This window comes from Lampetra fluviatilis, chromosome 59 (genome assembly GCF_964198595.1).
Source record: "Lampetra fluviatilis chromosome 59, kcLamFluv1.1, whole genome shotgun sequence".
Lineage (NCBI taxonomy): Eukaryota > Metazoa > Chordata > Hyperoartia > Petromyzontiformes > Petromyzontidae > Lampetra > Lampetra fluviatilis.
The window spans coordinates 7,084,458-7,105,773 of record NC_136333.1 but is presented as its reverse complement, the minus strand read 5'-3'; the positions used below and the strand labels follow the sequence as shown (position 1 = coordinate 7,105,773).

Genomic DNA, 21,316 nt, shown 5'->3' with positions numbered 1-21,316 from the left:
TTTGTCGTTTATGCTTTTATTGAAACGATGCGCGAGCCATCTGCGGCGTGGTGAGCGTCGGCTGGGAGCCTGGCGAGCGTCGGCTGCGAGGCGAGCGTGGGGAGCGAGCGTGGGGAGCGAGCGAACGAGAGCCGTAATGAGGGGAGAGGGCTGGCCACGGGGGTTAAGCGGGGCAAATGGTCCCATCGATTACCCGTCGGCACGGCACGCGACGCCACGCTCACGCCCGTGCACACACGCACACACGCGCACGCACGCGCGCGCGCCTCCCCGATAGCGCTAATTTGTATCTAACAAAACGTGCCTGGGCACCCATTCACAAATAGCCACGACGGCCGTGTGACGATCGTCGCGACCAGGACCGGCGGTGCCGTTGACGATCGCGACGGACGACGACGACGACGATCGTAGATGGGTGATAGATGGATTTTATTTTCGGGTTTTAGGTGAGATCACGTCGAGAGGAAATGTCCCTCTATTGCCGTGGACGAGCCGGGTCAAAAACAAAGCGAGACAGAGGGAGAGGAGGAAATGGGCGAATGCTCAGTAACAAGGGGGGGGGGGGCTGGGGGGGGGGCTTTCCTCTGCTAGAGGAAGTCCTAAGGGAGCCCCTCTAGAGAGAGGGGATTTTTTTGTGACACACTTTAATCTTTTACACTTTTATTTTCTACAATTTTTATTTCTTTGCACTTTTATTTTTTACGCATTTTCATTTAGCTTTTCTCTGTTTGTTTATATTATTTTAAATATCTTTGACGCTTAATTTCTTCGGATCTACCAAGCCGGCCTAACGAGCTGAGATTTGTACACACAGACTCACCGTCATCCTCTGCCGCGTGATAATTCAAGGTTTCATTTAAAGAACCGATCCAGGTCCCGCCGATCCTGGGCCACTTTTAGTTTTTTTACGTGATTTTTTATATTGCACTATTTAAAATTATATTAGAATTATCCTGACAATAATGAACAATTTTTTTTGTCTGGATTGAGATCACGGGATGAATATGTACATATACAAATACATTTTACAAGATTAACGATAAAATAAATACATTTCTATGCACACACTTTCATTTGCAGTCAAAAGTAGAAATGAGATTATTTTGACCCCGAGAATTAATTAAATTTGATGCGCTGAATAAAGGTGGGTGACTTGCATGAACAAAATGTAACATCGAAAGGAAACCATCCATTTTTATTGAGCACATCAAAATTGATTGATTCTGGGGTCAAAAGAACGTATTTTCTTCCTATACTTTGCACCCCTGTCGTGTTTTCGTATTGTTCGTTGGTGTCGCGTCCCGACCCGCCCCTACTGGAACATCGGTGAAGCAGAGCTTCATAGCTCATCGGATTCCTCCAGTGTGAATAAATAAAAAAGATTCCGATTCTGATTCTTTGCCCACCACACGCGACCTGCCCATGGGGGCTAGAGAACGGTTGTTGAAGGGCGCTTTATAAATTTAAAACTATTATTATTATTAAAAGCGACCGGCTGCCGGGAGATTCTCGCCAGCAACGAACGCTTTGCGTGCGGCGTTGACGTCGCTCTGACAAGTGGCGGCGGCAGCGGCGGCGGTGGTGACGGCATCGTGACAAGTCGTTTCGAGCGATCGTGAGCTCCCACCACCGGCGACATTTTGGCGCGGCGGCGGCGGTAATAATTGCGATGGCCTTGATGTTACTCCGGCCGTGACGTAACGAACGAAATAATTTTTATTTCGTTTAACACCCCCGTGCGAGAGGGGGGGGGGGCGGGGCAGCATTTGTCTTCACGGTCCATCTCCGTCTCTCTCTTGCGAAGCGGGTTTTTGACGACGAATTGGCTGTTGATGTGAAACCACGTTTGTTTACCATAACACAGTGGTTTCCTGGTGCCCAGGGTTTTGTCCCGTCTTCTGCTGGGAAGAATAAAAAAAACCGCGCACACATTCTCTCTCGGTTCAGTATTTGATATCCCCACTCTCGGAGTTGCGGACATCTCGCGGAGCAACAACCAAAAAAACGCCACCCCAAACCCACCTTTTGTGCGAGATACCATCTATACATTCCAGCCCATTTACTCCCAAGCCTAGCCTGGCCGCAGCAGCAGCAGCAGCAAGAAAGAAAAAAAATCCCAGCATCGCAAACGAGACACGGAAACCAGACTCGGGAGAGGCAAACGAAATCACGTGTGCGGGCGGTCGCAAGTGAGAAATTGCAATCGCGCTCATGGCGAGCCCGGTGCGTCTCATCTCCGGTGGCGTTCTTGGCCGAGGTTACTCGTTGCGACCGTGAGGCCTAGCGGTAGCGTAGCGGTTTGGCGCGCCGCGCTACGAACCCGATTCCCGCTCGCGTGCCAACACCGGTGACGATTAATCCGAACCGGTTCTGGGCCTCCCCTAGGTCGACTCGGCCTCAAATGAGCACCCGGTGCGGTGTGCAGTGAACATCGCCACCAGGGGCGCGTGGTGCTGGCCACCCACCCCCCTCGTGTGCCGTGCCGGCCTTCGTAGGTGCTACTCGCTAACAGCACTTGCCCCGACGGTCTGTTACAGGCTACACGGGGGATCTTTGTCTTTGTCTTTGAGGCCAGCGCAGGGGGCCTAATGACTGAATTGAGCCCCCCACGGCTCAGCCCTTCCAACTCAGCTTGGACTTTATCCGCTCAAATGTTTCCGCACGCCACCGTCCGTGACGCACACGGATAAATGTTTTTGGGGGATTTTGGTAGGCGCGCGATGGTTTTTTTATTTGTGTTTTGGTTTATTTATTGTTGTTGTTGCTCGAGATGCCAAGATATTCAGCTTTGTGTGTTCAGGTGACCAAATGCATTCTGGGGACAGTGCACAGATGCCTTTTTCATCGGGATTATTTTTTGTTTCACAAATAGTAACTTTTTCTCTTCAGTGTTGTTCCTTTTTTGTGTTTTTTTGATTCATTACGAAACGTAGAACTCAAATTAATTTGCATACCTTGGCAAGGCCTTGGTAAACGTATCAGATATTTTTCTCCGGACGGTTTCGACTTTTGCAATTTTTTGTCATTTCTTATTTAAAGACAATTCGTATTCTAAGCCATCGGCAACAGCACCTTGTGCCAACTGACGTGCCCGATCATTTTCACGGTCATGGAAAGACGCATTCCACCGGGCAGTGCAGCACTGGGCGTGCCATGGGTAGCAGAAAATATTTCGGAATAGCAAGGCTTGCGTACGTGGATCGTGTGATCCGTAGACTTATCAAATAACACTTGTCTGTATGCGTGTACGTATGTTGAACTTCTTTCGCACCGTACGTGGCCAACCGTGCTGATCATAATTCACTTTTATTGCCGATTTGAACGACTTCGGTTAAACCAAAGTTCTGCCATCTCGGATGGTACCAACGAGAAGCAAAATATTTGTGAATGGCCGTGGAATTTTCACACGACATTCGTTACAAAAAACTCTAGATCTGACCACAACAAAAAAAAACCTCGACAGATCATAGCTCGTGATGTATCGTCTGGGCGTACCCTCCGTTCGAGCGCCGAGCTCCACGTCCGGTGATTTGTCATCGCACTTCACAAGCGCCAGCTGTTTTTCGCTGCTCTAGAAAAAAGGAGGAGATCCTATTTGCTAAATGCTTCGGCAGACCCACCCGATCAAACTCGTCTGCGATGTGGGCATTTTGCGGGAAATGCAGGCCACGCGAGAGAGAGCCCCCCCCCCTCCCGTATTTTTTGCCCGGCCTTGTCGCGTGTTTCCATCGCGTTGTTGTGTCCGGCGCGCAACCACCCGGCGGTGGCTAGGAGATGTTGACCACCTGGCCTCGTACGCAGGAGAGGTCGTGCGTTCGATCCCGACCCGTTGTGTATATTCGGAGTTTGCATGTTCTGTCTCTCTCCTCGTGGTCGCGTGGGTGTTTCTCCGATGGTGGCTACGCATCGTTGCACCTTGAGTAATTCGCGGGCCATTCAAGGACATCTGCGACGAAGAGCTTTGTCGCTCATCGGATTCCTCCGGTCTAGAATAGAGATTCTGATTCGTTTTGGTTGTGTATGGGTGGCCGTGTTCACACACGGAGCCGTTACAGTGAGGTTCATCATGGCCGCCGTTATGACGACACGGCAATGTCCAAAACGAGGGCAATCGTCTTGCTAGTTTTTAACGTTGGATTTCTTTTTTTTTTCAAAAGGCTCGTCGGTTGTGGGTTGGGTTGTTTTTTTGCTTTTTCCGTAACCGTGAAATGTGAACGCCGAACACACACACACGACTGAATGAATTTCAATTCAGAGGTGTGTTCCGTTCGTCCTTCTCCCTCCCTTCCTTCCTTCCTTTTCTACTTCAAATTCCACGCAACGTGAACACCCCTCTTCTGCGCATTGACAATCTCCACAGCCTGAGGACCGGCGGCTTCCCCCGGCTGGCGTGTGCGAGCGTACCTACTCGACATCTGCGGGGAAAATAAGTCGTATTTTAAAAAACTTTTAAAAGAACACGCTTTAATGAAATTTAGCGTACTAGTAATGGAAGAACTCCACGACTCCAGGAAGTGGGCCCGAAGCTTGCCATAACGTAAGGGGAACGTGGTGATTTACAGCCAACGTCAGTTGAGCGTGGACACATAGACCCAAGCCGAAACATAACATATAAAAAAGAATGTTTAAAAATATATATATATTTATTTTTAATGGTAGAATATAGTATTGTCATCAGTATGACATAAGTATACCAAGTTTGCAGTCGATACCACATTGGGAAGCGGGTAAAAATTGAGTTACAAGATTTGAGGATACAACAACAGACAGAGTGAGTTAATAAAAAGCGTAGTAAAGAAGAGCTTCATAGCTCATCGGTTTCATTGAGTATGAATAAATAATCCGATTCTGATTATCATCAACGGGCCATGCCCTGTCTACTGCTTGATGAGGGCCTCCCGTTGTCTCCCGCCATTCTGCCGATGTTGACAAATTCACCCAAGCAACCTTTACCAACCATAAAGCTATTTCTATTTGAGCAGGCAAGGCTGTGTAGCTCTTTATCAAAAGCGACCTGGCTGTGACAAAACGATCGCTCGACGGAATGTCTCATCGTCATCGCGTGGAAATGTATCGCACAGCCAGGCACTCTTAAACGCGCGACGTCGATTCTAAACGTGGAAGGCGACCACGGGGGAGACAGAGAGAGAGAGACACACAAACTACAAATATACAACAGGCGTCGGGTTCGGAATCGAACCCACCAACGATCTCCTGTCGACCAGGCGAGGTAGTTAACATCTCCTAGCCACCTGCTCGGTACTACGGGCTGATTTCATCGCCTCCCCCCGCAGTTTGCCTGCCGCCCTGTCCATCGTCTCCGCTTGAGGAATTGCCACCTGTCAGGGTTTTCGACCCCAGACAGGCGCCAGCCCCCGGATAGTCCGGCAATGGGCACCTGTGATCGGGTGGCAGCGATTCGGTCCCGAAACGAGATCTGGTCACCGCTGTTGCGCTGGGCTTCACTATGTTACCGTGCACTGCGCCGTTTTGACAGGAGAGACCCCGTGCCGACTCCGATATCAAAACCTGTCCCTGCGTACTTTATTTGTTTTCGCGACTTGCTTAACCCCCCCTTACTTTATTTTGCACTCGTGTTGTTGTTGTTGTTTTGTTTGTCGCCGTAACTTGCTGACCACCCAACACCCCATTCTGAACATTGGCGGGGAAGAAAAAGCGCTTCACAGCTCATCGGATTCCTCCTCCAGTCTAAAATAAAGACTCTTGATGCTTCGGATGAACGATTCTGATCCCTGGTCCTTTGCCCGACCGCGCCTCCGCCGCCCCGCACCGACACGGTGAAGTATGGCTGAAACCACGCGGGCGCGGGCGGCGCAGACCGGCGCGGATTTCTCGTGGCGACGACGCAGGCGATCGTTGGCTCCTCGCTCTCGCTCTCTCTCCCCCCCTTCTCTCTCAATTTTCCTTTCGCTGCGTGGGGGGGCGTTGTAAGCTGTCGGCGTGCGGGGCGTGTTGAGCGACCGCGCGGGTCATAAGCTGCCAACTTAAACCCTAATCTATTAAAGGGGGAGCTGAGCGCCCTGCGTCTTTATTTCACTCTTTTTCTAAACTACAACATGGCCTCCTGCCAAGCTTTTCTCTCTGTCCCCAGAAGTAGGGGGCAACTCGTGTGTAATGCCCTCCCCCTCCTCCCTCATCCCTCCTGCTCCCCTCTCCTCCCTCATCCCTCCTGCTCCCCTCTCCTCCCTCATCCCTCTCCTCCCTCATCCCTCTCCTCCCTACTCTCTCCTCCCTCATCCCTCCTCCCTTCCCTCTCCTCCCTACTCTCTCCTCCCTACTCTCTCCTCCCTACTCTCTCCTCCCTTCCCTCTCCTCTCTCCCCCCTTCTCTTTTTTTTTACGATCAGTGGAAACAAGAATATGCTCGGTGTATTCGGCACTTTGCTTCGTTCATCATTTCGTTATTTTTTTATTACATTTTTTAAACTTTGCTTTATGTAAACCCCCACCTCTCGCTCACTCTCTCGCTCTCTCTCTCGCTCTCTCTCTCGCTCTCTCTCTCGCTCTCTCTCTCGCTCTCTCTCTCGCTCTCTCTCGCTCTGCACGCAGCCCTTCTCGCAGTCCCTCTTGCCGCTCACTCCCCCCTGCCGCCCGTCTCGTCGCCCGCCGCCGGCGGATCTCACCACTCGAATCACCGTCCGTCCCCTCGCTCTCTCCGCTCACTCTGCCTGCTCCCTCCCATGGCTCTCGCTGGCCCGGCTCTCTCCTTCCCTTGTCCCCTCTTCTTCCCACTCATCTCCCATCACCAACAAAAGACAGTCAGCTGGATAACCCCCCCCTGCCACAAACCCCCACCACGCCTCGCCACAGTCCCGTTCCGAGTGCCTGTTGATTTTAGTCACGGAGCTTATGCCTCTTTTTTTTACTCCACTCGAACTCTCTCCACCACCACCCCCAACTCTTCCCCCCGCGCCCTTCCACCACCCCCAGCGGTCTCCGCTCCGTCGATGTCTCGGCTCGATCCCCCGGGAACCCGAGGGTTGCCTCGATATTCCAACCCTCCTGCACGCGCACGCGAGCGTCAAGTTCCACTCCGCCGCCGATCCCGATGCAGCGCGCCCGTGGCGCTTGCCGGATCGCACCTTTTGGCGTGAACTCGCGAGCGTGAACTCGAGTGGGATTTTCCACGTTTTTGCCGAAACGAAGGCATCTCTTTGGGAATGGGATTTTGTCGAAGTGCGCGCGAAGTTCCCTGGCCTTTTTCTGTTGTTTGCTTGTTTTTGTTTATGGTTGGACAATCATGATGACCGCGTTGGTGGGTGGCACGATGTCCCAACGTTTCGCTCAAACGTCCCGGGAGCTATTTAGGGTGCCACGGTGGCGAGATGTTAATGACCGCGCCTGGTATACAGGATGTCGTGGGTTCGATCCCAACCCTTGACGCCTGCTGTGTATTTAGAATTTGCATGCTCTCCCTGTGGACGTGTTTTTCTCTCCACATTTAGAAACGCGCGCTTAGCGTATTTGGCTGCTATACATTTCCACGTGATAAGCCACTTCGTTGAGCTATCATTTGTGGCAAGGTCGCTTCTGAAAACAAATAGCTACGTAGGTCAGTGGGCCTTATCTGGTAACATAGAAAAAATGCGATCAGAAATATTTTAGTATCACGCAGCACGGCAGATAACAGTGAATTCATACTTGGTCTTAAGTCTATTTAGCAAAGCAAGCTGGACCTCGTAGGCAGATAAACCCAGCATGACAGAGTAACAGCCTCCACCAGGAAGGACAATAAAATATGTACAAACATAGCCTCCACCAGGAAGGACAATAAAATATGTACAAACATAGCCTCCACCAGGGACGAGCGTCGCTTAAATCTTTTAAAGCTCTTCGAAGACCCCCAACAGAGCCGTTCTTTCCAAAGAAATTGCCGATCTTGATGTGGAATTGATTCTCGCAGTCGTTACCCCAAAAGCATCGGGAGAACGATGGGAAACGCCGTCGTGGATTGGTTTTGTGTTTTAAGGGCCTTTGAAAGCGCGGGAGCTGTGTTCACGAAGCGTCTACAGTCGGCCGCTATCGTAAGCGGGGCTGTATGCTTCGTCTTAATTCGAGGAACCGGGTAACAAACAGAAGTGTCCACTTTGAGCTTGAAAGCATGGGCTGACGGACATCGCCTGGTTGTTCTTAATTTTTCGACAGAACGGATTCGAACTTGTACGGACGGAGGACTTTGCGCGAGTTAGTTAGTTTAGATTTAAAACTTTCGAATTTCGGATAAATCCTTTTTTTTCCTCTTCTTCGGACGATTACCTTCACGTAAACGATTGAACGTGCGTTTTGTTTTCCGTGTGTGTGCGTGCTCACACAAGTGACGTCTTCTCATGCCAATGTGACGTCACTTTGTGTGGGTGGTGGTGCGGGCGAGGAATGGGAGCGTGGCGTAACGTCGTTGGCCATGAGAAGGGGCGCAATTTCGGATCCATCCGATTTTTTGTTGTTGTGGTTAAAACTCTAAAAACTCTAGTTTCGTGCAGTCGTTCTTAACCTTCACCGCAGCCTTGCACCCCCCCCCCCCCCCCGGTTCTCAATCGTAAACATTTATTTACGACGCTAATAAACACACGGGGTTTGATAAAACAACGTAAGTTGTCCATACTTTTTGGTTCTTTCGGTAAAGTCACGTAGGTAGAAATAAAATAAAAATAACTAAGTTGTCACCTAGCGTGCCCCGTGCTTAACGTGCGTTTCGATGATTTACCTTCAAACTAAAAAATCTCGCCACGTCCCGCACCCCCTCCCCCCCCTCCAGAAATTGCCCGTGCCGCACGTCGCTTGTCCGATATTTATCTCCGAACGTTGCAAACCTCTCCCCGCACCCCCCCCCCCCCCAAAAAAAAACAACCTCGGAGCCACATTCGTCCGGTAAAGTGCGAACCCGCCCCGCTTATTTTACGTGTCCGCGGGTTTCTCGTGCCGCGCACGAACGCCCCCGTGACCCGTCGTGCCGCCCACCTCCCGTTGAGGGCCCGGGCGTCTTTCCGTTTTATTCGACCGTCGTCGAAAAGAAAAGTGCTTCGTTTCATCTCGCCGATTGCGTGGGGGTGGTGGGAGAATATTCCGGCAGAACATCTTCGCCTGGAAGAGTCTTAGACGACACACAAGAAAATAACCCCCCCCCCCCTAACCTCACCCTAACACCCAAGTCGACTTCGGAGGATGTGTATTTTTGCTAAAGTGCCTTAAGGAAGGAGGATAGAGCTGATCGCATTTTGCCCGAGGCTTATATTCTTAGCTGCCCCTTGGCCTAACACCATCCCATCTAAATCCAGTGTCCACTGCCAGAAACTGACCGCCGTTTATCCACGGTGTCTTTTTGTTGTTGTTGTTGTTGCTGCCGTCTCGAAGGTGGGGGTTGCGTGTGGGGGGCGGGCGGGGGGGTGTGGGTTAGGGGGTGTACACAACAGCTGCATGTAATCCCCTTTCCCCCTTACCCACTATCCCGTCCGCCCCAAGGGATTCGTGTGCGTGCGTGCGCGCGCGGGTTTGCGTGTGTTCCGGCGTGTGTTCCGGCGTGTGTCGGCGCGTCCATGGGGTATCATTCCTAAAATTAAAGACAAAGCCGCAGCAGTGCCATTCGCTGGCCACGCAAACCTCAAACTACGGACCGCATGGTGTAAACTCATACGTGTGCGCAGAGAGAGAGAGAGCGTAGAGTGAGACACGGAGAGTTTCTTGGACTCGTAGAGATGCGTAGAGACTCCTAGAAGATCAGAATCGGAGCCAAAAGGTGCCTTTTGGCATCATCTGGTCCAACCCATGTGAGACTAGGCTCTAAGGAAAGCTGTCTCGGGTGTGGACCAATCAACTTCAAGGACAGTGCACATTATCAGAGTTATGTTTTTTGTTTGCATTATGACTGCAGGTATTGTGGTCTATGCAAACATGACTCCTTGTAAAAAGGCGTCAGTTTTGTTGCCAGATAGAAGGGTAAAAAAACAATTATCAGCTATGAAGCTCTTTTACACAGATGTCCCGTAAGATACATTAGAGACTCGTAGAGATGCATAGAGACCCATAGACGACGTACAAATAGCCGGAGGGATACATTAAAGACGAGCCGCAGTATTGCGATCGTGGCCACGCAGCTCGAACCAGGGACCACCCTCGTGAACCACTGCAGCCGGCGCCCCTTCAACGCAGGACGAGCAAAACTGCACGAGGCGTCTCTCCCGAAGGCCCTCTCGCGGCGCGCAGACCTCCACATTTGGTGTTTAGCCCTCTGAACTCCATCGGCACCGTGGCGCAAGGGTAGAATTCTCGGTCTTGCCGACTGCTCATTTTTTCCGCCTTGACACTGGCTCTCGCTACCGGCACTTGACCCAACAAATCTGCACGGTGGGGGCATCTCTGCTCCTGCTTTTGCGTCGACGCGCACGTGCGCCCGCGTCTTTGCCCGTCGCTTGCGCGCTCGCAAGCGATCCGCCGCGAGCGCATGCACGTGGCGGTGTTCAATTACCAAACTGTTTAAAGCAACGCGAGCACGGATCGAGACCACCACCAAGTGCAAAGAACGAATATCTCACGTTGACGGAACGGCCAAGGATCGCCGCCTGGCTGTGCGTGAAGGCGCTATGAAATTACCTCAATTAACAGATGGTAGCTAGTAGGCGCACGGTTGTTATTGATGGAAAGCTTACAGTTAAGCTGCCACATAATCGCCCCCCCACCCCCCCAAACATAATCCCTCATATGAAAGTGTCTTTACTTGTTACCTAAAATTAGCCGACCTCTGACCCCTCCCGCCTCCCCCCCCCCACTTTTTGCGTCAGCATTATCAATATTTCCACTGCCGTGCCAACATCTTTTCGTGTTTTCAAACTGTACGGACAGCCCCGTGTCACAATCCACTGCTAGGTGACGGTGTGTGTGCACTGTAGCGTTGCTGTTGCAACGTTCTTACGCGCTCCGACTGGACACATGAAAAACAGCTTCGTGGCGCATCGAATTCCTCCGGTATAAATCAATATTCGGATTCTGTGCGTGTGTATTTTGTTTTTAAAGTGGCAGAGCGGCTAAGCAGCGATGCGCTACGAAGCCCCGGCGGCCCGAGTTCCAGTGCCGCTCGCGTGCCACCAAACACCACCAGTGGCGATTGTCTGTACCGATCCTGGGCCTCCCCTAGGTCGGCTCGGCCTCAAATGAGTACCTGGTGCGGTGTGTCAACATCGCCAGTAGGGAGACAAAAGCGGCCGGACGTGGTGCTGGCCACCCACCCCCTCGTGTGCCGTGCCGGCCATCGTAGGTGCTGCTGCTCACTAACAGCACTTGCCCCGACAGTCCGTTAAGGCTACACGGGGGATCTTTGTCTTTGTTTTAAGCCTCCCTGTCAGAGAGGGCTCAGTGTGACCTTGTTGCCAGTGATCCTTCGACACTTCACCTGGCCCTCAAAGCGCACCTAGGCTGGCACGAGAGCCGCGCCGATGCCACTGCCACTTTTAGCGATGCATATCCGCGTCGTCGTCGTCGTTGTTGTTGTTGTGTTTGTGTTGAAGGGAGCGTCGGGCGTTCTCACAGTGTCAGTTACCATTCTCAGCCGTGCGCATTGTCATCACAAGCCGCCTGCTCTCTGGGGTCTGCCCTTCCCTAGGTCAACTCGGGCCTGCAGTGACCGCTCGCCGCCGCGTTTCAACGCTACGCGTTATTCCGAACGTGGCGACGGTCACGCCGCATTCTCGTGTTGGCATTCCGGCTTTTTAATACGGTGCTCGGTGCCAGCACTTAACCCAATAGCATCTAAGTTTAAACGTGGGGGGGGGGGGGGGGAATCTTTCTGCTTTGTGTGTGTTTGTGTGCGTGTGTGTGTGCGTGTGTGTGTGTGAGAGCATGGGGAGCGGTAGTGTAGCGGTTAGCGTGCTGCCCTACAAACCTGGCGACCCGGGTTCGATTCCTGCTCACGGCCAACATCCGTGACGATTATCTAAACCGGTCCTGGGCCTCCCCTAGGTCGACTCAGCCTCAAATGAGTACCTGGTGCGGTTCGTAAACATCGCCACTGGGGAGACAAAGGCGCCGGGCGTGGTGTTGGCCACCCACCCCCTCGTGTGGCGTGCCGGCCTTCATAGGAGCTCGCTAACAGCACTTGACCCTACAGTCTGTTAAGGCTATACGGGGGATCTTTGTGTGTGAGAGCGAGCGCGGTGCTGTGGGGCAGCGGTGGTGTAGCGGTCAGCGCGCTGTGATAGGAAAACCGGCGAGCCGAGTTCGATAGCCGATCACGGTCAATGATTCGGTGACGATTGCCTGAACCGGTCCTGGGCCTTCCCTAGGTCGACTCAGCTTGACATGAGTGCCTGGTGCGGTGTGTAAACATCGCCGCCGGGGAGACAAAGGCGGCCGGGCGTTGTGTTGGCCACCCACCACCTGGTGTGCCGGCCTTCATAGGTGCTCGCTAACAGCACTTGCCCCAACAGCCTGTTAGAGGATATACGGGGGGACGTTTGTCTTTGTGGTAGCGCGCATGTGTTTCTGATTGTGAGTTTGTGCGTGTCAATACACAGGCACGGGTCTCTGTGTGTCCGCGAGCCAGTTTGCTTTCACGTTTGCATCCGATGTGTGATCATCGTGGCAGATGATCATTTGCGTTTGGCCTCTTGTGCCATTTGGCATCGTGTCACGAGGTGAAGTCATTTCCATTCGGACACTTCTGCAGCAAGCGGTCCACTCTCATGTGTCACGTGTGTGTGTGTGTTAATGTGTGTGTGTGTGCAATTGTGTGCATGTGTGTGTGTGAGCGTGTGAGAGTGTTGGGATTGTAATGTTGTGGTCTGCGGGATGTGTATTTAAGGAAGGAAGTGTGTTGACATAAGTTAAATATTTATTTATCCACTTATTTATTTATTAACCTTTTATAAAAGGAGAGAGGAAACTGCTAAATTCTATAGCCTAACATCACAAAACCACACATTAAAGAATGACATCATTCAAATGCCCTGTCAGGAAAGGTCAACGCTGCACTCTGTTATTAAAATGCCGGTGTTGTGCATTTCATGAATACGTGAAAATGCCGCCGGTCTTCGGCACAGCAGACTTGTGACTTGCGGACGCGGACACGTTTTCACGCAGCGAGGGGAAAAAAACAAACGAGAGACACGGAGTGGAGTGATCTGGCATCGGCTAAAATGTGTTCGCGCGAAGCCCTCGGCGCTCATAAGAGTTGTATTTTAAAGATGAGGTTGGCCGCATGGATGCGGCTCACTCGTGGGGGGGGGGGTCTCGTGATGGCCCATGTTCATTGTCACCCAACTTGCGTGACGTTTTATTTTGCTTTTAAGTGTGGCGGGGAGTTTTGACGGTGTGAGCCATAACTGGCGCAGAAAACAACAATCACGTTACTGTACACGTGTGCGGTTTGTACGGCATAGGCCGGTCATCTCAGTCGGTCCAACCTGCGGCACCTGCTGGGTCTGGCCCGTGACCTCCTGCCGGTGGGCGTTTGACACTTCACGTGACCTTAAAGAAAGTGCACCTAGCCTGGCTCAAGCGCCGTGGTGATGTCAGCAAATTGTTGTTGTTTTTGTTGTTTGTACGGCAGTTGTCATTTGGTTTTTTACATTTCCGATAAAAATTTAAATTCCTCCACCCGTTTGCATAACTGGCATGGTTAGATGAATGCTGTAAATGGGATGAAATGAATCTCTTTCCGGAGACCCAATCCCAGAGTGGCCGTTAAGACGCAGATAAGCGCACGGATAAAGCGCGGGGAATCGGAAGACGTTGGTCCTCTTTAGCTGGCCAAAAGCGTGCTTGATTAGGACAAACTTCCATCCGGATCATAATTATAGTAAGTTGCGCCGGAGTGGATTCGTACCAGGGCGTGTGTAATAGGACGCGTGAGAAATTTCGCTGTAGAGTCCTGCAAAACCAAAATTAATGTTTTTGTAATTGGTAAAGTAATGTTACCATCCTTCTGGCAACCAAAGACAAAGATCCCCCGTATAGCCTTAGCAGACTGTTGGGGCACCACCACCGCTCCCACACACACACACACAGGTACACACACACAAAGACAAAGATCTCCCATATAGCCGTAACAGACTGTTTGGGGCAAGTGCTGTCAACGACCAGCACCTATTAAGGCCGGCACGGCACATGAGGGGGTGGTGTCCAGCATCGCGCCCGGCCGCCTTTGTCTCCCCCACCGCGCCAGGTACTCATTTGAGGCTGAGTCGACCCCTAGGGGGGGGGGGGGAAACAAAAGACACACGCAAACCCAAACCGGGGCCCTCTCTCTCCGTCCCCGTCAAAAAGTTGCAACAAACACCAATTGTTTGCCCGGGCCGAGTTGGCCCGAGTCGCGAGATGCAAACAAGGCTCTTTCTTCAAATGCTGTTTGTTTGTTGAAATACAAACCTTTAAGTGAGTTTTGGCGCTGGGTGCTCGATAATGAAGCGCGGTCGTGGGCGGGGGGGGGGCGCGAGGTTTACCCCGCTAATTGCTCTGTGCACAACATCTGCGTGAAATGTTTAATTGGGCCTAAACCGCAGAGCCGCGGGAGGCAAACAGGTCCCCTTAATTTGGGGTCACTCGTCCTGATTTCGGGATTTGCTTTTCCCAAGACGCTGGGCGCGGGTGGACGTCCTGCAAAGGCGCCCGGCGCAACGTTGAACGTCGGGCCAACGTCGCACGCTTTGCCGCGGGACGACGGCGTTGATGTGTTCTGGCGTCGGTTAACATGCATGTCGCCATGTGCTCACTGTGAATATACACACGCTTAAAGTTGACGTACGCTTTAAACTAAATTGCCTGCCTGCGCGGTACTGCGCGTCGTAAATTATTAAAAATATATAATCGTTCAATAGAAGGTATGTACGATTAAATATTGATGCAATGATGAACGCACACGTTGCATGAATATTTTACTGTAATGATAACAAATGCAAAACTAAATGTGCATCGCGAAATTTTTTTTTGGGCGGTGGCACTGGGGAGACGAACGAGAGGGCATTGGGGCCAGAGTCAACGAATACTGGCCCAACGTTGCACGCTCCCTGGGTTGTTGCTGCAGTGTTCCTGTATTACGTGCGTGCGTGCGTGTGCGCTTGCATACTTAACTGTGCAATGAACCCTGCTCCGGTCAAGTTTTGTATATTTAAAGCAGAGCGGTCATGCTGTACAGTATGCTGCCATTTTTATATGCAGCAGCTCCATGTTAATCCATTGACTTGTTGTGCAGGACACAATGCCGAACGTGAATGTGTGTGTGTGTCTTTCATTGGTGCTGCCCCTAAAGTCTGTCAAGGCTATACGGGTGATCTTTGTCTTCTGTAGCGGTCAGCGAACACGGCGACCCGAGTTCGATTCCTGCTCACGGCCATCACCACCAGTGACGATTATCTGAACCGGACATGGGCCTCCCCTAGGTCGACTCGGCTTGGTGCTGGCCACCCACCCCACCTCGTGTGCCGTGACCGGCCTTCATAGACGCTGCTCGCGAACAGCACTTGCCCCAACAGTCTGTTACAGGCTATACGGGGGATCTTTGGCATTGTTTCCTGTCAAGGCCACGTCAATTGGTGCTTCGTGGGAAGCAACGATTAATTTAACTTACGTTTATCATACACTCACACCCGTGGCACCGCATAGATGCTTTTGCACTGATGTTGTGTTCTTGTATACTGTGTGTGTGTGTGCGTGCATTTGTGAATACACTGTGTGTGCCGTGTACTGTGCTTGCGTATTTTGTGTCCACTACAGCCGCGGTCATCCAGCAGTGGATTGACAACAGGGCCTGATTACTTGTTTAAAGGTCATTGGGGGGTGGGGGGGGGGCGTGCACGTGTTATGGGTGCATGCACAAAGTTGCGTGCCTCAGCGCCGCATCTTATTTCTGCAGAAACTTTTTGCGCACGCGTACGCCGTGACGTCTCCACGCAGCGCCCGAGCGGTGTGACGCGTCCCCGTGAACTGACGGGTGGGAACGTCGGGCCAACGTTCGTCCACAGTAGTTGCCACCCACGTGCGAACGTTGGCCCGACGTTTGCACGTTATGCCGGGAACGGCCGTCGCAACAGTCATCCCAGTATAACGTTCGGCCAGCGTAGGAGATGTTAACTACCTCGCCTGGTATGCAGGAGGTCGTGGGTTCGATCCCGACCCTGACGCCTGCTGTGTATTTGGAATTTGCGTCTCTCTCTCTCATCATCATCATCACGGTGGCTGGGGGATGTTAACTACCTCGCCTGGTATACAGGAGGTCGTCGGTTCGATCCCGACCCCGAGGCCTGCTATATATTTGGAGTTTGCGTGTCTCTCTCTCTGGATTTTTCTCCGGGTCCTCCGGTTTTTCCCCTCCACGTTTAGAATCAACGTCACGCGTTTAAAACTATTTGGCTGCTTTAAATTTCCACGCGATGATGATGATGTGCCCACTTCGCTGAGCTACACATCCAAGTGATAAAATAAAATAAATGTGGTTGGATCCGTTGAGCCGAGGTCCGATTGACCTCAAACACTACACGTGTTCTGGCTGCTGCTGTATGTTTGGCTATTGGCTGGCCCAGTGTTCTTCGGGGGGGGCGGCCTTAATAGGTGCTCGCAAACAGCACTGATAGCAGCAGCCTTACACGGCTGATAGATGGGCAGTGATGGGCCTTTGTCTGTGTGTCTGTGTATGCGTGAGTGTGAATGTGCAGCTGTAAACAAACGTTTGTGTGGAACAGGAAACCCCCTTTGTCAAAATAAATAAAACTCCCCCCCCGCTCCTCCTCCTACAGGCAGCTTCCTTCCTAGCAAATGGAAATGTAATGATAGAACTTGACTATTGTCAGCGTGGGCCTCAGCCTTGTTTTATGTAAGGGGGGTGGACTGGGTGTGGGTGGTGGTTATAGTCTGCCGATGGGGGGTGGTGGTGGAGGGGGGCCCCTCCTGTGTCAAGACAACCAGGCCCTTTTGTGGGGGCTGGGTGGATCTGGGATGTGTGTGGATTGGGGGCGGTGGTGCCGGTGGTGGTGGTCAGTGGAAATGGTTAAATATTAATGGAGTTTCATTGAATAAGTCCCCGCCAAATGGGTGTGCGTTTGTTTCCTCCCCCGCAGAGGCGTGTGGCTTGTGCATTGTGTAATTATTTAATATAAAGTTACCGGGGCTGCATCCACCACCGGGGCTGCATCCACCACCAGGACTGCATCCACCACCAGGGCTGCATCCACCACCACGACTGCATCCACCGCCACCGCCAAGGGCCAGCGGAGGTCAAGCAAAGCTCCTCGGGGCTGGCAAAAGTTGGGGGGGGGGGGTGACTTAATAACACGTGGGATCGTATAGCCTTACAGCCGAGCTATCATATGTACACAAAACCTTTATACCGCTATAGTTGCCCGGCAAACGCGTGCATCTAAGTAGTAGTAATAATAATAACACTGGTCAACAAAAAAAAAACATTTTTTTCTGGCCTGGACTTTTGCAGCTGTTTTAGACTAATTTCAGGGTGCCGATTCCAAATCTGATCTCAGATTTGCTCTATCACATCTCATTTTATGCTATCGGCATACCCCATTTTCATTGATTTTACCCGAAATTAACTGTCACTTATGATTGCAAGTTGTTGCGAGTCAGTGACTGCTTTAGTGTTAAAATATGGTGCTGTATTTTTACGATAGTGCGTTTATAATATCACTTTATGTATATATCCACATTTATTTAATATTTTTCTACTGCAGTTTTTATTGAAAATGCAATATTTGATATCTCAAAAACCTGATGTGATAGACAAAAACTGATGCCAGATTTGGAATCGGCACCCCAAAATTACCTTAAGACCGTTGGAATACCTTATGCCAGAAAAAGTGTGTTGACCAGTGTAATTATTCTTTCCTTTCAAAATGCTTCTGCCCAGAGAGACACACACTCCATTCCTTCCGATGGATTTTCAGAATCCTAAGCAAGGTTGAGCCTGGATGGCGATGGGATGGTGCGACTAGCAATTTGCTTGGTGACATTTTTCTGTTGTTGTTTGCGGATAAGCGGAGTCAATTCGCACGATAGCATCACGAAATTATCGGACACCGATATAGTACATTGAGGCGAGAGCTCCGTTATGCCGTTCATTGGTATGAATCGGCACTGCTCCGAAAGCCTAAAACGAATAATAGGATGTGCAATGTTAGCCCCCCTAACCCTCCTAACCCCCCGCATAACGGCGGATAGGAGAAATCCCGCACGATAACGGTGCTCGGATAAAGCGCGCGCGCGCACGCACAAGTGCATGACACGACACGGCACGGCCGGTGAGAGCACGCGGTGTTACGGCACTCGCCGCGCGAGACACACGTACCGCCGCGCACATCCATCCCGCTTAATACGTGGAGGAGATTTGTAACTGGATATTTTTCATCTCTCTTCTTAAATATACCTTCATTGCTTTGTCTGTTTCTCCTTCAACAAATCGATGTTTCCCCGCGCGCGCGTGCGGGGGGGGGTCAATGGGCATTTGCTTTTCCACTTATCGACAGCGGGGGGGGACAGACGGCACACGCCGCCCCCCCCTCCTCCTCCCCCCCTCTCCGCTTTTGTTTCATTTCAATTTTATCCGTCCCCTACCCGACACCGGCTGCATTTTTTGTGTGCGCGCGCAAAGTAAGGGCCGATTCGATACGGAGCAAAAATCCGCTCGTTTTTTTCCCGTCTTGAGGGTGCCTTCGACGTACGTGCCTTTCTCGCGCGCGCGTGCGCGTGTGTGTGCGTGTGTGTGCGTGCGTGTGTGCGCGTGTGTGTGCGTGTGCCGTGCCGGCCTTCAAAGGTGCTCGCTAACGGCACTTGCCCCAACAGCCTGTCCAGGTTCTACGGGGGATCTCTGGTCATTGCGCGTGTGTACACGCGCACATACGCCCGCCCACACCGCGCTCTCTCCACGCTGTCGCGTTCACTCGCGCACACACCTAATCGGACGCATGTGTCCAGCTTCCACACGCCCCGCTTCCTCGCCATGCTCTGTCATTCACTGGCCCACGCTCAGCTGTTCACAAAAAGATAAAGATCGCCCGTTTGGCCTCACAGGATGTTGGGCCAAATATTGTTCGCGAGCACCTTTTTTGAAAGACCCCCCCCCTCCTCCTCCTCCCCGCCACCTTTGTCTCTCCGACGGACCGGTGTCTTTGATCCACGCAGTAACGCTGTCAGGTGCGCACAAACCTCCCATCCCCTGCCAGCAATTTGACGAATCGTAAATCGATCGTCTAGGTTCGGGATCTGATCGGGAGATGATTGTCTTGTCACCGCGTCATTTCTATCGCTTCTCGATTTTTCCGTTTCGTTCTGCGGTCGAGGCTCTCGCGCGGTGTTCATATCCCCGTCATCACTCGGAGGTGGCGACAGCTTCACGTGAGTTGATCGGTGTGCTCGGGGAGCCGCCGTCGATGGGACCTCACCCGCCCGCCCGCCTGCCCGCCAGCCAGCCAGCACCGTGATTGATGCGTCTCGTGGCCAGGAGTTGATCCTGGGATTTGCGGGACATCGGAGCGCTGCAGAAAACAAACATGTTATGACAGCTCGATAGATATACGTTCGAAAGAAAGTGACATCATCTGACATCCCCTGATGGCACCTTAAGCAGAAGCGCCGATGTGATGTCACGTATCCGACATTACCTGGTCAATGCCGAGCAAAAACGAAGTATTCGTACCGCAATTTGTTTTTCTATCTGGGCCTGATTTTTCTATCTCTCTAATATTAATATCGGGGGGAAAAAAAGACAAAGGCGGTTGATGTCCACCCACTGCCTCGTGTGCCGTGCCGGCCTTCATAGGCGCAGCTCGCGAACAGCACTTGCCCCAACAGTCTGTTCAAGCTATACGGGGGATCTTCGTCTTTGTCTTTGAGATTTGTATAAAGTTATTGACACTGGCGGGCTGGCGGCCCGTTGCATGAACAAAAAATAACGCGCGATCAGTCGGTCGGTCCGTCGGTCCGCACCCGCGATAGCAGGAACACACAGACGTGCGCTTAGTTTTTTCCCGCGCATCACACGTGCCCATCCCACCTGGACAGGTCACACGTACACACGCGCGCGCCACGCCGTCCGCAAAGGGGTCGCGAAACCGCGCGTTTGTCCACGTTTCAAGCGGCGGGCGCGCGCGGTTCGGTCCCACGCACGGAGGGAATTAATGACGAAGCAAATTTTTTTTGGTTTCTTGTAGATTTTCAGGTTTAACAAACCAAAAAAATTCAATAAAACTCAAAAAGCGGCCAACTTGGCCGCGGTTGAAATACATCGGTTGTAGTCCCTGCAATCGGCGTAATAGGAGCGAGTTCGTGCGTGGTCACGAGTGCCCACCATTAAAAGTTAAAGGCGCAGCCCTGCAATTTCTTTCTAACACCATCGCTGGCGGAAGGGCCTCCGCTAGAGGAGATGTCCCTTTCGATGGTTGTTTTTTGGCCGACTCTTCACGCACACGTACGCACGTATTCGCTCTCTCACAACGACAAAGATCCCCTCCCCCTTAGAGCCCTTAACAGACTGTTGGGGGCAAGTGCTGTTAGCGAGTAGCAGCAACTACGAAGGCCGACACGGCACACGAGGTGGCCAGCAACCACGCCCGGCCGCCTTTGTCTCCCCTCTCGCGCACGCACAAACATTCTCCCTCTCGACACGCGCGCGCACACACGCACGCAGGCACATTCACTTTCACACACACAGCATGCGCGCTTGACAAATGCCATTTAGATAATAGCAGCGGTAGATCGGCCCCGTGGTTGCCTATTGTTTTATTTTTAGCTGCACATCTAAGCAATTACAATGCCGTTTCCCGGGCAACCGTTTGGTGGTGGTGGTGGTTGTTGTTGTTGCGGACACAAGCAAGCCCCTTCGCTTTTGGCCATCTGCATTTTTGATGTTTAGCGTTTACGATATTGTGCTGTGGAATCATCCCGTGGAGTGGCGGCGGCGGCGTTTCGCTCCCTCGCTCTCTCCGCCCCCCGGGGGGGGGGGGGGGCGAGCTGAAACGTGGAGAGAAATTGTTTCACTTTTGGCCAATCCGCAACAAACAAACAAAACCGTCGGGCCGCGCGGGTGAACAATAGCGAATGTCACGAGTTAGAATTACATTGTGGGCATAATTGAGAAATTACGAGCAAACATGGGGACAGCAGCTTAGCCATAATAGGCACGTGCGCACACAAAGGCGTAGATCCCCCACGCGTAGCCTCGACAAACTGTCGGGGCAAGTGCTGTTGGTGAGTGACACCCACGAAGGCCGATACGGCACACGAGGGGGGCGGGTGGTCAGCACCACGCCCGGTCGCCTTTGTCTCCCAGAGTGGTGATGTTTACACACCGCACCAGGTACTTAATTCAG

General features: G+C 52.1%; 1 protein-coding gene and 1 long non-coding RNA gene across 3 annotated transcripts in view; one reads left to right on the top strand and one right to left on the bottom strand.

The window, feature by feature from the left end:
* The window catches only part of LOC144950743 (uncharacterized), a 151,866-nt gene that overhangs the window by 43,875 nt on the left and 86,675 nt on the right, over positions 1 to 21,316 (top strand). The window lies entirely within an intron of this gene.
* LOC144950713 (uncharacterized) lies at positions 13,715 to 19,382 on the bottom strand. 2 transcript variants are annotated; one of them, XR_013640399.1, is made up of 3 exons: positions 19,091 to 19,382; positions 17,105 to 17,236; positions 13,715 to 14,198 (listed from the first exon to the last, which is right to left on the bottom strand). It is a non-coding gene; the product is annotated as an uncharacterized LOC144950713 (long non-coding RNA). The 2 variants fall into 2 exon arrangements; XR_013640398.1 differs by lacking the exon at positions 19,091 to 19,382 and adding an exon at positions 18,902 to 18,939.